The sequence below is a fragment of the Ambystoma mexicanum genome, chromosome 2p, assembly GCF_040938575.1.
Source record: "Ambystoma mexicanum isolate Mex_15411 chromosome 2p, UKY_AmexF1_1, whole genome shotgun sequence".
NCBI lineage: Eukaryota > Metazoa > Chordata > Amphibia > Caudata > Ambystomatidae > Ambystoma > Ambystoma mexicanum.
The window spans coordinates 568,512,214-568,526,341 of record NC_090923.1 but is presented as its reverse complement, the minus strand read 5'-3'; the positions used below and the strand labels follow the sequence as shown (position 1 = coordinate 568,526,341).

Below are 14,128 nucleotides of genomic sequence, written 5' to 3'. Positions count from 1 at the left end.
ATGTCTTCAAAGTCTTTGCCTGTCTTGATCCACTGTTTGCATTCAACACCTGCTTCTCTGTGTGAATAATCCAGGTCATATGTGATAGTCCACCCCGACACACACACATACACACACAATGCACAGCAACACTGCACAAAGTACACACAGCTTCTCTATTTACTCCGCTCGGGTTACAGCCACATTACAGCACCAGCGCACATACCAGATGAAAATGTCAGGAAGGCTTTTTACCCCGCTAGGTTGACATTTTTTGGTGGGTGCACAATAGAAGTCGGGTCCAATCCTGTTTTTGCACTTAGCATTCTGCTACTTGTATTTCTGCTTTACACCACAATAAAACCGGAACTACAGGACATTGAGGTCAAAGAAGAAAGCAGGATAAGAAACGCGCCTCCAGATTGAAATTGCATGGATCATGTTGGCAAGTACAGCATGTGTACTGTAGAAACAGCAGAAACTGCCTCTCCCAAACCGCAATAGCCCAGAAGAACTGTAAAACTCCGATTTACGTGACAGTTTATCCAGCCCGGAGCTTGCTGAGAGCAGTAGAAGTCGCAGCTCATAACGTTAAACCTGTAACAAGAGATCGGAGCTGTTCATCATATTCCTTAATCAAGGATTCAATCATTTTACACAGGCAACTCAAATTACAGTAAAACAGAAGATATTGGAATGTAAGTGCACAGAATCACACAAACTTTCTTTTTAGATTTTGAGAGAGCAACTGGATGAACTGAACGTGCCCGTTGATTTGCAATGGGGTAAGGGAAATGGCCCAAAATGTCGCCCTCACAATTGCGACGGCCGAAATGCCTGACTGTTTTTTTTAAACACTCCTTTTACACCACATATATATGTGGGGGGGCATGGGATATTATAGTGATATGGGGCGGCGGCAGGGGGTCTCCCCTGCATGTCTTTGTGGTAAAAAGGGGGTTTAATTAAAAAATACATTTAAAATATTCAGCATTTTCGGCCGTCGCAATTATATGTGGTCGCAGTGTTCACAGATCCGGGGTAAGTGATATTGCGCAGAGGGAAATATCACAACACTTTGTAAAATAGCAACAATTTGATCATGTTCGGCCAATCCTACCTCCCACAGTCAAACACCCCACATGCTTGTCATCTTGCTTAGATCTCATGTCTGAATGTGCATTCCCAGTGGTGTTTTGGTAGATGCCAGACTGTGTGAGGAAAATCCTGAGAGTGACGAGCTATAGCCGGATTTAATAGAATACTCAGCACCAAAAAGCTTGCTCCACTTAGTGCCTATCTACAGGCTGATGACAATGGCGTAACACAAAATGTGTGGGCTCCCCTGCAAGCCCTGTGTAGGGGACCCCCTGAACCACCATGGCTGCTCTCCCGCTGTGGAATGGGCAGCATGAGGCCAATGCACCGCGGGGGCTGCAGGGGCCCCTGTTACGCCTTTGGCCGATGATTGTGATCGTTGTGCACTATCAGTAGAGTGAAGCGTAGAGCAGGTGAAGTGCTCACCTTCATAACAGGCTTCTTTTAGTAGGGTAGCACTGGAGTTGAAGTGCCACAGTAGGCACAAAAATGTCTGAAGAGTAATTGGGCCTCATTACGGGTCGGGCGGTCCGGAAATAACAGTGGCGGTAAACCCGTCGCCACTGTTAATTCTGGACCGCCCGATCTCGAGTCCTGCAGGCGGGAGGTGGCATTCCCGCCAGGTCTGACCTGGGGGGTTTAACACCGCCTGCCTGCAGGTGGACGTGGAAACACCAGCACCATCACGAGATGGTGCCAGTGTTTCCATGGTCCCCATTCCCATCGAGTCCTATTGGACTCGATGGGAATGGGGATTTACCGAATTCCGCCTCCGGAATTCCCAGGTCACCGGGCTTGTAATGCCCTGGTAATTCCGGGAATCACAGAGGCGGAATGGTAATACGAGTCCGGCGGTAACCGAGCCGGAAAAACCAGCAGGTTACCGCCGGACTCGTAATGAGGCCAATTGTTTTATTGAGTACCACCTTAAGTACAGCTGAATGCGTGACATTTCAGTCAATTCCTATTGACATTTATCCTCCCAGGTAGACAAAATTGCCACTGTGAAAAGGTGTTACCAGCTTGCAAAAGGCCAGAGAGGTGGTATCAGGAACTCGCTAAAAGGTTGACATCTGCATATCAGTGGGGCGCCTGCACCCCAGAGCAACCTAACCCAAACCAAAATTGGTGGTGGAGAAACAGAGATACCCTAGAAGACACAGATTGCTAGATACTGAAGAATATGCAGAGGTATTCACACAAACTGAGAATTGGTTCACTAAGTGCTTATCAAAGTGCTCTGAACGATGTTACTAACTGGTCAGAAAGTGCCAAGGGAACCAAAAGTCAAAAGAAAGCCTTTGATACTGTTCGTGTCCCTGAGATTAGCCTGGTCCTGGTAGGAATTCACCAGTTTGACACATCTGGGTCTCGAGAACATCCCAAACCTATCCCCTTGCCTGCCAAGCCATGAGCGTAATGTCTGACCCAAGCATACGTAAGCTTCGACCCTCTTAATATATATATATATTTTTCTTGTTTTACAGTTTGTGGATGAGAAAACAAAAGCAACAAATTGAGATTAAAAAAATCGAAAACTAAAATCTGTACTTTCAGAAATTTCAATAGAGGCTAAAATGCCTATCCTTGGACATTCAACGATGAGCACATTGAGCAAGTCACCACATTCAAGTACTTGGGAGTCTGGTTAAGCGACACCAGAGGCTCCCATGGTCAGCCGTCTGAAAGCTACAACCAAGTGCCTTGAATCCGATCCATGGACGGTTTTCCATTCTACCGGTACTCACTTTTTATCGGTCAAAGGTTGTACCAATAATAACCTATGGGTCAGAGGCAATGCCAAATATTCCAGACAAGACATGGTCTCAACTAGACGGTCTCTTCTGGAAGAAAGTCCTTGGACTCCCTAAATCTGTCCGAATCCAAATCATACGACAGGAGTTGGACGATTATTCATTAAAATCAATTGTACTTTGGAAAAGTCTCTGCTTCTTCAAAAAATGTTTTTTAATTCTGCTCGACCAGAGATTCTGGACATGCTACGCAAAGAAATCACGGCATCTCAGACCACCATGCTGTAGAATTGGTGTGAGAAAATGTGTTCTGCTTTCAAAGAAACTGGAAGTTCAGTCAAAGCATTGATCACCAACCCCAAGAGAACCAAAATCAAACTAAGAGAACTTGATTGGATTCGCACTTTGGAGTCTGCTAATGGATACCAATCAGTTGTGCATAGCTCCCGGGAGTCGCACAGAATGGACACGACTTGTGAACATTTGAAACAATGTCCAGACAAAAAACGAAGACTTGTGAACATTTGAAACAATGTCCAGACAAAAAACGAAGGGATCAATTTTTGCGGATCCGACTCAACCTCCAGCTGACAAAGTAAGAGTCATTCAAGGTCTTTGGGAAAGTAGCATCTGTTGCTTCTGCAAAAATGCAACTGAGGTAGAAACCATAAAGCATTGGATTATTTCCTGTGCAGCTCTCGCAGAGAGGCGTACCACATTCTTTAACCACCTAGTTTCCGATTTCCAAAAACAAGATATGGACGTGAGTTGGTCAATGTTGATTGCAGGAAACAAAGTGAGCCATGTGATTGCAATAACAACATTTTGTGTGCCCTTGTTGGACTCATAAGGACCTCCAAATCACTTTCATCTAGTCATTTTATTCCTGGTGCATGAAGTTGTCTTGATTCTTCATGGGACGTTTAACAAATGGACATTTTTGTTTTACCATAATAATATGGTTATTGATGGGGATTGTCATCCTTTTGTATTCTCTTGTGTTCGGTTGTTTTGTTTGCTAAACATTTTTTTTCAATTTATATGCACAACACTTTTTTTTAACCAACAAATTTAAATAAGCTTTAAATATTGGTCAATAAAAGAAAGGCATTGAAGGGGGTGAGATGCCAACTAAGCTCCCATAGTAGCTCCCACTTCAGAGGCCAGCAGCCGTATCACTTCTGCACCTTTGCCATAACTAGGAAGCCATAGAGACGTAGATAGACATCAACACGTGCTCGGCTTGGCCACAAACTAACACATGGGGTGCACATTTTCTCTCTTATACCACATTGCAGAGAGAGTACAGAGGTGACATTCATTTATCTCTAGGCACTTAGTGCTGTGGGAAAAAGCATAACAGGTCTTGGGACCACATTTCCTGTGCTGATCACAAAAGAGAAGTCATGGGAAATGCTGCCCACAGAAGACTGTATATCCTGAAGAGGATGCTGGAGCAACATGTAAGCAGGTTGGTCAGAGAGGCGGGGGAAAATGAGGGTGAGGAGTGGGGGGAAAACGGAGGGTTACAGGCAAGTGCGTGGGTTGTTTTGGAAAATGGAAAAGGTACGGTAGGTAGGCGGAACACCAGGGAGCCGGTCCCATGGTCCCGGAGACCGAGTCGGTGTGGGTGAGCAAGGGATGACAGTGAAGGGGGCGTTGGGGCATCAGGGGTTTAATCCACTGATGAGAATGACAGGATGTCAGTTCCTCCCATGGTTGAGGGCACTCTGAATACAAATATGACCTTATTTCTGAGCGACCTCTATCGGTGTGAAGGAGTGGTGGACAAAGGGCAGCCGATAATCGAGTTTGAAGATGCGTGCAGAGTATTGGATGATGTCGCCATGGACATTCTGGGTCCCGTTGATCTTGGTTTTGGCCGTGAGAAGTACATTTTAATGTTGGTAGACTTGTTTTGACTGTGGAGTGAGTTCAGAATTGTTAAGGAGGTAGGTGGAGAGGACATTGTTAAATTTTTGCAGGATATTTTCGCGCGAGAAGGCATTTCCAGTAGTATCTTAACGTATAACAGAACACAATTTCCTGGGGGATGTTTTGTGGAATATGCAAAGAAATGTGGCGTGAAACACAAACAGTCAGCCTTGTATCACCCTTAAGAAAATGGGATGGTTGAGAGAACAAATAGGTGTTTCATAGATGGAATTCAAATGGCTGGAGCATGTGGGATGGACAAGAAAGTAGTCACCCAGGAGAGATTATATGCATTGAGGATGTCTCTGCATGCTACGATGGGTGTGACCCGTTTGAACTTATGAGGGGCGTAAGGCCAACACCGAAGTGAGCCAGCCATGGGTGGGATGAGAAAGAGAATCAGATTGTGTAGTTGACGAGTTAAGGAGGAAGTTGAAAGAAAAGAAAGAACAGTGGGTTGATGAAAGAGAATACGAGGCAGGGACAGAAAGAGCTCAGAGTGGAATGTGGTGATTGGCTGAGAATATAAAAGGGTTTGGTCAATAGGAAGGGAGATGTATTATATTCAGAACCCGTACGGTACAGGTTATTGCTGTTTTGAAGGGTGAAGTGCATGTGAGTGGTGGACAGGTTTGGAACAAGAACAGGATGACAGATTTAAAGAAGGGTTGTCTTTGGTAAAGAAGGGAGATGTGTTATGTTGTATCTTATTATGGCATGATGAGCTAGGAATACTATTTAACCAACACTCCATACAGAATGTTATTTGATGAAAAGATTCCAGGCTCAGCGGTTGGTGTCAGCGTTGAAGAGAGAAGTTGTGCTCGGGGTCTGTGCTGGCAAACTATAAAATAAACAGTTAAAGACTACATCTGGTGTCTGTGATCTTTCCTACAGGGTTCATTCTGGCATGTGACTCTAAAATGATTAATTCAGATGATAGGTCTATTAGCAAGCAGGTAGTGGGAATATCAGTTGCTTGTCAGTCTCAGGTGACAGGTGATGAAGGTCTACATTTTCCTTCATCTGCTTCAGTGGTGGGGTGGGAAATTCGGTCCCAACAGGGCTGGGACGGACCCAAGTTGGGGTCGGACTCAGTTAAGGATGCTGCTCCACTTTCTGATGGATCCTGTGGATACTCTTCTGAGGATCCCTTCCACAGTATTAGAGATGACATCAGGGGCATGGTGGTTAATAATATGTCCAAATTAGCCTTGCTGGAGAGGGATGTTCAGATCCTCCTTATTAGATTGGATGAGTAGACCAACTGGCATCAGACTCTTCTCTACCGAATAGTCCTCCTCCACATGTGCAAAGCCATGAGGTAATAGACAATGGGCTGATAGCCAATTTTAATCTGACTCAGACAGAGCCTCCTTAGTCTCCAGTTTCTGTTTTTTTGAATTCTTGCAGAATTAAACACAAAGAAAGTAAAGCAAGAAGAAATGTGACTAGTAATTCTAATAAAAATAATGTGAAAAAGACCAAAAAATTGCAAGCACAAAAAATGAAAGGACATAATTCTTAATTAAAATCGTTATGTAATTTACCCACAGAAGATGAGAATATCGATCTTAATGCCATGAATAACATTGCTGATAAAGGGAGTGTGCAAAGGACTGATCCCAACGGGAAGGCTTCCAAACTGATGATCAAGCAAAGTTCAAATGTCTTGCTTTTGGGTGCAGAGGAGGAGAGTCCAACCATAGTCCAACCATACGGTCTTCTAGAGCTAAGGGGGTCCCACCAGTATCTAATTCCAATTCTATCAGTGCTGAGCCAATGGGCTCATTCTCTTCTTTTTCACATAAGGGTCCAGGAATAGTTCAAAGTAAATTGACATCTTTTTTTTTCCATCAGTTGAAAAAACTAACACTGGGGGAGAATGACTGCCCATTGTGACAGGTGTGTCATTGGGACTTGTTGTTCCAAATGTTTTTCCCGCACCACCTGTTTTGTAAACTGCTATATGCAAATCAAACAACATCTTCTTTAGCTAGCTCCCCTAAGACTCATCAAATCCCATTAGGGTATGATGGTTATACTTTGAAGCTAATGGGGTGGGAGAGTGATGTACAAATAAATGGTACAGGTAGAGTGAATAGGTTTCGATTGCTGGATTTATTTAAACAAATCCCGGCGCTCGGACCTCTGATCATGATGATATTGAGTGGGTCACCTTGTCTTTGGTCAATAATAATCGCATGTTTTGTGGACTTCAATCTGTTCTAATATCTAATATTATTTGGGAGCAGCGTTATCATATTTGTTAACATTGGGCATTAAGCTTTATCCTATTGATTCCTTGGAGGATGCTAGCAAATGTGTATCTTATTGCATACAAATGCCCATTGTTGTAACCATAGATTACAATAGAATAATAATGTCATGCATTCAGCTGAATCAATAGTGGCTCAAATTTCAAGCTTGACCGAGGAAGGTCAGAATTGGTTGTGGGTTGAACCAGCACTACAAACCTTTATGGCCATTCAACAGGGGATGTTGCACCCCTAGCATCCGATCTATCAGTATTTTGTGATGGAATGCCTGTGGTTTGAATAATCGTAATTCATGGTTTTCCAATCCAGGCTCCCAAAACAAGTCTATGATTATCATGTTCCAGGAAAAAATTACTTGTTCACATTTTCAACTCAGAGGTTATGTGACCTTCACTAGTCCTGCTATTCATGCTGGATTGGGCCGACCTAGTGGGGGTTTGGTGATAGCAATTGATAGAAATATAAAAATTGCTATACAACTAGTCCACTCATCCAATGGTCTCTGAGCCATATGTATTAATTCTTTTCAGGAAAAGTGGTCAATTCTCATAGTTAATTTGTATTGGAATCCAGTGAAATACAAATTGGAGGAATTTCTTCTAAATCTATTTTATTTATTGGAGGAATGGATTATTGCATGCCATAATTGTTCAATAATTATAAGGAGGGTTTCAATTGCAGGTACGACATCCTTTCCTCGCCCGCAATTGCAACACCAGGCATTTCAAAGTGTATATCATAATGAAAATGTTCATCCATTTTTTTAGGGGGGGGTGGGAAAGGGCAAATAAGGAGTTGTGGGGGAAGGAAATAGGTAAAGATGGGTGGGAGGATTTGGGGGTAAACCTCCCCCCAAAAGAAATGTTGATTAACGTTTTCGTTAGAATGTACACATTCTAATGCCTGGCGTTGTAATTGCAGGCGAGGAAACAACATGGAACCCAATTGCGATTGCTCAGAGGGTCTCAAGCTTAACGAAGGCTTTATGTCCTGCCCTGCTACTTCTTTTAGTGCTATAAAAGGTAGAATTTGGGATCTTTTTTTTCCGGTTGGGACCTTCAGCAAACAGAGTTGAACACTGGAATGATGTCCCCGATATTCACTTGGCATAGAAGCAGCTTCCATTCTAGAATTGATTACTTTTACGTATCATCATCAGATATGATTTGTGGTCAAGTAAATCTTCAAGATCCAAGGCTCGGAGACCATCTGAGGTTGGAGTTTATTTTCACAGTTTGAGTACCAGTGTTTGAACTAAATCCAACTCTTGCTTTTCTTTCATTTGACCGCCCAGGTGTCTCATTGAAATGGAACCAAAAATGAAGTAACACATTTACATGCATATTGAGAACAGAGGTAGACTCTTCTGAAGTGCTGTTTAATGAAGACATATATCCCTTGGATAGGGCTGCTACACTGGCAGAGATTATAATGCTTTGTTTTAGGAGGATTGCTAATTCAAGCTTAAACAAATATGTGAAACCAGCTTTAAATGCTTTCGATAAAGAAGTTGCTGCTTCAAAACGCTTTAAAAATATGAAAATTAGATACTTGCAGAAACAAAATCTTACACAAGCAGAATATTTTGAAGGAAAAAAAAGTATTTGCCATATCCATAAGAATTTTGTTAAATCTTTAAGAATTGATATTCACGTAAAAGATAATGAGATCATGCTCAAACGGCTTTGTATAAATAAACCGAGAGCTTTTTGGTCAACCATAAATAAAACCATTGGAAATTCTAGGGATATTATGGAATTGCATGTTTCAGAAGAAGGGTGGATACATTTTTTGACTGATGAATATAAATTGCTGCATGCTTTTGTTGACGTGATGGATCCATGTAAATATTCTTGTATACAGGGTCCATGCTCGTGGGAAGAGAATAACATAATATTGGCAATCGGTAAGTCGAATCCATCAAGAGCCTCAGGTCCAGACTGTATTCCTTCATCTGTTTTGAAAAACGACCCACTCCTCTGCGCTTCACTGTTGACAATTAAATGTGATGTTATATTTAAATCTAATATTATTCCAAATTCATGGACCCAATCTCTTATAATTCCCATATTTAAAAAAAGAAGATCCTTTGGATGCATCTAATTATAGGCCCATAGCCGTTACTGATGTCTCTTCTAAGGTCTTCGCACTATTGGTTCTCAGTGAATTGGAAAAGGTCATGCAACAGTCAGCCCTCCCGTCACATTTTCAAGTCGGTTTTCGGAAAAAGATGGGGACTCCCTTAAATGCCACTATATTAGCAAATCTTTAAAATACTGTTAGGAATAGCCAATCAGGTCCATTACAGACCCTAGGGAGATTGCAAATGCTGCCAAGAGGTTTGTCAGTACTTGAGTTCAGAAAAAGCCCAGGCGAGCACACCCAAACCAGAAGAGAAATCTTCAGACAAGAAAGGATGGAAAGGACAAAGGTCCAACTCACTCCTCTTCTAAGTCAGGTGTGCAAAGCAAGGGAAATCCAACAACTCTATTTCAGCCATGTACTGGGAAAAGCTGAGCACAGGCACCCCTAACCCTGGGACACCTGCGTTCTCACAACCCAAAGGTTGATTTGCGTCTATGGAGCTGGGCCATAGGAAAGCAGATCCTGCTTGCAAGGGCTTACCCAAGCAAGTCATAGTGAATGTCGGACTCATGGAGGAGGCCATCATTCGTGTGTTCCTCCTAGAGGTCGACCTCCCACTAGGCCAAAGAGTGGCTGAATGTGGATTGGTTGCACTGAGTGGGAATGGTACCACATCTCCAGTAGAGGTCCCAGTCCCCAAAACGACTCAACCATTCTTATAACAACTGTATATTAATGGACACAAAACTCCTGCAGTCAGAGACACTGCCGCTAGCATCACTGCTGTCACTCGGCAGTGGGTACAGCCAGCGCAGTATGTTGCTGGGCCTGATTGTAAAGTCAATGGGTTGGATGGATAAAGTAAATGCCCCTTGGAGATAGTAGAGTTCAGTTGGCGATGTGAAAATACCCAGCGCAATGTAGGCGTGAAAGACTAATTCTCTGTCTCATGCCTGTTGGTTAATGATCTGCCTGACCCTGAGATAGTTGCGGCAGTCACCAGATTGAACATTCTCAGAACCTTAGGGCCTGGACTGCTTCCAGAGGGCTTATGTGGAGCACCAGCGTGGCCAGTAGCTCCTGGTCCACTTCCACAGATTGCTGGGTCACCTACTCCCGCAGGAGAGGGGCCACTAGCCACTGAGGACCCTACTTTGGTAGAAGGGGAATCAGTGACTACAGGAGAGTTGGTGTGGATTATGGAACATGTCTTAACCAGTTCCCTTAAGGACAAATGGACTTGGCCTTACTGTTTGCTTGAAAAGGTCAGTGAGGTAAATTATCTCATTGAAGTGAAAGGACCTAAACAGATGTGCAGGGTCTTTCACATCAACCGGCTAAAACCTCATTGTAGCTGGGATGACTTGGTCCTGGTATTAGTGACAGAGGGAGAGCCTGAGCAGGATACCATCCCCTCCCAGATCTCGTGCACACTGAAGCCACAGATGGATCAGTTGATGGTGTCAAGCTTGCAACTGGTAATGAAAGGAAGGGGGAGAGTCCCTAGTAGACAGCTGTGGATGGGGGACATTGACCTGAAAACATAATATTAGGGTCACACTGCTGTAAATGAAATTGAGTTTGTTTTAATTATTTAAATTGTTGCATGTATCTAACAGATATCACGCTAAAGAATGTTTTTGCCATTTCTATTTCTGGATGCAATCATGTTGTAACAAGTGTGTGATTAAGATACTGTTTTATTTAAATATAACACTTTGAAAATTCAAAACAAAACAAAAATACTTTTAAACCACATATACAAAATGTTTTTTTATAAAAAAGGGAAAGAAGAACATATAGAATCAATGATATATCCACCAAAAGACAAAACAAATAATTCTGAAAGAGAAAGCCGGTGAAATTAACTAGATATGTAGTACACAACAAGAAGAAATAAAATTGCTGTGGTACATTCTGAAGGACCAATTTTTATAACTTACAAATTGGCTAGTGGAGGTCTGCCACCAATTGTTCTAATTTATAAATTGGCTAGAGCAGGTCTGCCTACGTGTACGTATGAATCAAAATTCAGTTGAAACATTACGATTAATTTCATCGGACTCCTATGCACATTTCGGCAACAGAGCCGCCTGCTGGGCAATAGTATCAAAGAAACCTTCCTCAGGGCGGATTGCAGCTTGAGCCTAGGGGGAAGCACACACATGAAAATGTACAGTGATTGCATACCGAATTTTTGGCTGCATTTACAATTGCTCATTATTGGACTGTCTAATGTCCCTTATATTAGTCTTACTCATAAGGGACAGGCTGAGAGTGACCTCGTCGGTGTAGCGCGTGTAGGGAACAGTGAGGGAGAAAGAACAGTTTGTCTGACCTCGCAATCTGTGAATAGAGGGTGTTATAACCTAGTGTTAAAATGCAGTGGTTTTAAATTAAATGCAGTAGTCAAAGTGTTCTTATTTGTAAAATTTACAAACAAAGGGGTTTCGTGGTTTGGTTCAGAAATCCATTTCTGATAAAGTGGGACAACCCTTGAAGTAAATGATAGAGGAAGAAGAAAAGAAGAAAAGAAGAAGGGGGACCAGAGAGGAGGGCTCCTCAATACCTTTTTCAACAGAGCAATAGATTTATCTGGAACTCTGTGTTAAGCTGTTTTTCGCTGTTCCAGGCCAGTAGATGTTTGCCAGCTGTGTTAGCACAGAACTATATGTTATTCAAGTCGGTCTCGTGTCGATTGGATATCAAACTGGGTTGCCATATCATGCGACTGCCAAAGGAAACGAAACAAACAAAAAAAGCAGTGAACGTGCCTTTTTCTATCTGTCAAGCTTTTAAAGAGAAAAGAGATGTTAAAATAAACCCTCTTTACCTTGGCGCATTCGGCATCCGTGTAGATCCTTCGCTTGCCGTTGCTGGTCGTTGCTCAGTCGAAGGGTTTGTGCAGGAATTAGACTAAGTCGGACGTGCCCCCTTGTCACAAAGCATGCGTGATAGTGTCATCACGTTCTGGATCAGAGCAGCCTCTTGAAACCATGCATTCATTGGTCGAGCCGAGTTGGGCCCACATCCAGGTTGACTGTGGTCGTCATGGATACTATGACGGAAAAGGTAGAGTGATTGTTTTGTTTAAATCAAACGCCTACCAATAATCCTGAAAAACTATGACGTGCAACAAACTTGAATCAGCACTTGGTTTGAAGCTTATTCGGACGTTTTCCAAAACGGGTTAGTGAGTGAAGAGTCGAACAATGTATTATAAAGTAAGCTGAATGAAACGCCTGCCTGTGATCTCTGGGAAAAGGAGGGGGACACAATTAGTGCAAAAAGTTGAATAGGCACTTTAGGACGTGTGTTGAATACACACATTTCGGTATGCCTGTTTGGCACTAGAACTGGATGATTTTTGGCAAGCATCCATGTTTCCAAAACAGTGTTCCTATGATCCATGTTGCAGTTGAATTGGCTCTCAGGAACGTGACGATTACACGTTTAGTGATATATGGGAATTGAGTTTGATGCAATCTGATCGAATGAAATAATGTAGCCAACTGTATCCATTTTGGCGAGTCGAATCATTAAGTTGGCAGTGCCGAAGAAAGGAAAAAGGGAAAAGGTAACCCTTACATAGAGTTCCATCTAGTATTGCTGGTTGGTCCAGATAAATTGAATGTAGTCTGGCTTGGATTGGTGCAGTACTAATGTCACATTCCTGAATTCTGTTTTGGAATTGATGCTGTGAAAGTATGTTTTAAAGCAATGGGAGAAATTCCTCATTCAGACCACTGGTATGTGTTGCCACTCTATGAATCCATCTTGCCTCCTTCTGTAACAGACAGCGGGGTACGTTCAATTAATTTTGAACGACATCTATAATCCACCAGAGGATGTGATTTGCAGTATGCTGTAGTTCAACGTAGTGGTTGACAAGGGGTGCACTTAATGTTTTGCACCTGATTTTGGAGCGATGTTCTGAAATTCTAATATAGATTGCAGAGGTAGTCTGGCCAACATAACGTAGACCACACGGGCACTCAATGCAGTACATAGCCTGCTTGGTTTTGCAGTTGGTGAGGGTTGGAAATGTCCAAGTCTTTTCGCCAATTTTGAAATCCTTCATTTATTTTGTACGTTTGCATACCGAGCATGCTTCGAATGGAACATGTCCTACTGTGGTTCTTAGATCCCATAAGCCCATTCTTGGTGGAGGTTTTTTGAAATTAGAGTGTACAAGTCTATTGTGTATATTTTTTGCCCTTTTAAAGGCGAATCATGGTAATGGTTCATCTGGTAGGCTTAGGTTAGCAATTGGCCAGTACTTGGAAATTAGTTTCTTAATCTTCGAGGTTTGAGACCCGTGGGTAATAACACAGGTCATTCTGGCCTTTTCTGTTGTTGGATTTCGAGTGATGTCGGAGGATAGTAATATATCTTGATCAGTAAAGCAAGCACGTTTCTTTGCTCTGCTAATGAGTTTTTAAGGATATCCTCTTTCTGTTAATCGTGCATCCAGGTCTTCTGATAATTCATAAAAGTCATATAAATTGGTGCAATTTCTCTGAATACGAAGATATTGACTATATGGTCAATTTTCCCAAATATGTTGTGGATGATCACTTGAGAAGTGCAAGAGGGTGTTTCTGGCAATGTTTTTTCTGTATAGGCAGCATTTGAGTGTGCCTCCATCATGCCTAATCTTGAGATCCAGGAAGCACATTTCTTCATTACTAAACTCCATAGTGAATTGGATGTTTCTGTCAATGTTGTTTAACCAAGTTGGAAACAACTCAAGCTCTGCCTCTGGTCCATCCCAAATACAAATGATGTCATCAATATAATGTTTCCAATTTACAATGTGGTTACTGTAGAGGTTCCATTCGGATAGGATGTTATGTACTTCGAAATTGAACATGTAGATAATCATTAGACTTGGGGCGAAGGCTGTCCCCATTGCATTCCCTTTAGCTTGCAAATAGAATTGGCCATTGAATTCGAAATCATTTTTGCAGCGTGCCCAATTCATTAGTTCTAAGATGA

The 14,128-nt window shown here is 42.4% G+C and overlaps 1 long non-coding RNA gene across 1 annotated transcript; it reads right to left on the bottom strand.

Moving 5' to 3' along the window:
- Positions 1 to 287: 287 nt before the first annotated feature.
- On the bottom strand, positions 288 to 12,106 carry LOC138565903 (uncharacterized). Its single transcript, XR_011301693.1, has 3 exons — positions 11,964 to 12,106; positions 11,700 to 11,861; positions 288 to 576 (listed from the first exon to the last, which is right to left on the bottom strand). It is a non-coding gene; the product is annotated as an uncharacterized lncRNA (long non-coding RNA).
- Between the last annotated feature and the right edge of the window lie 2,022 nt (positions 12,107 to 14,128).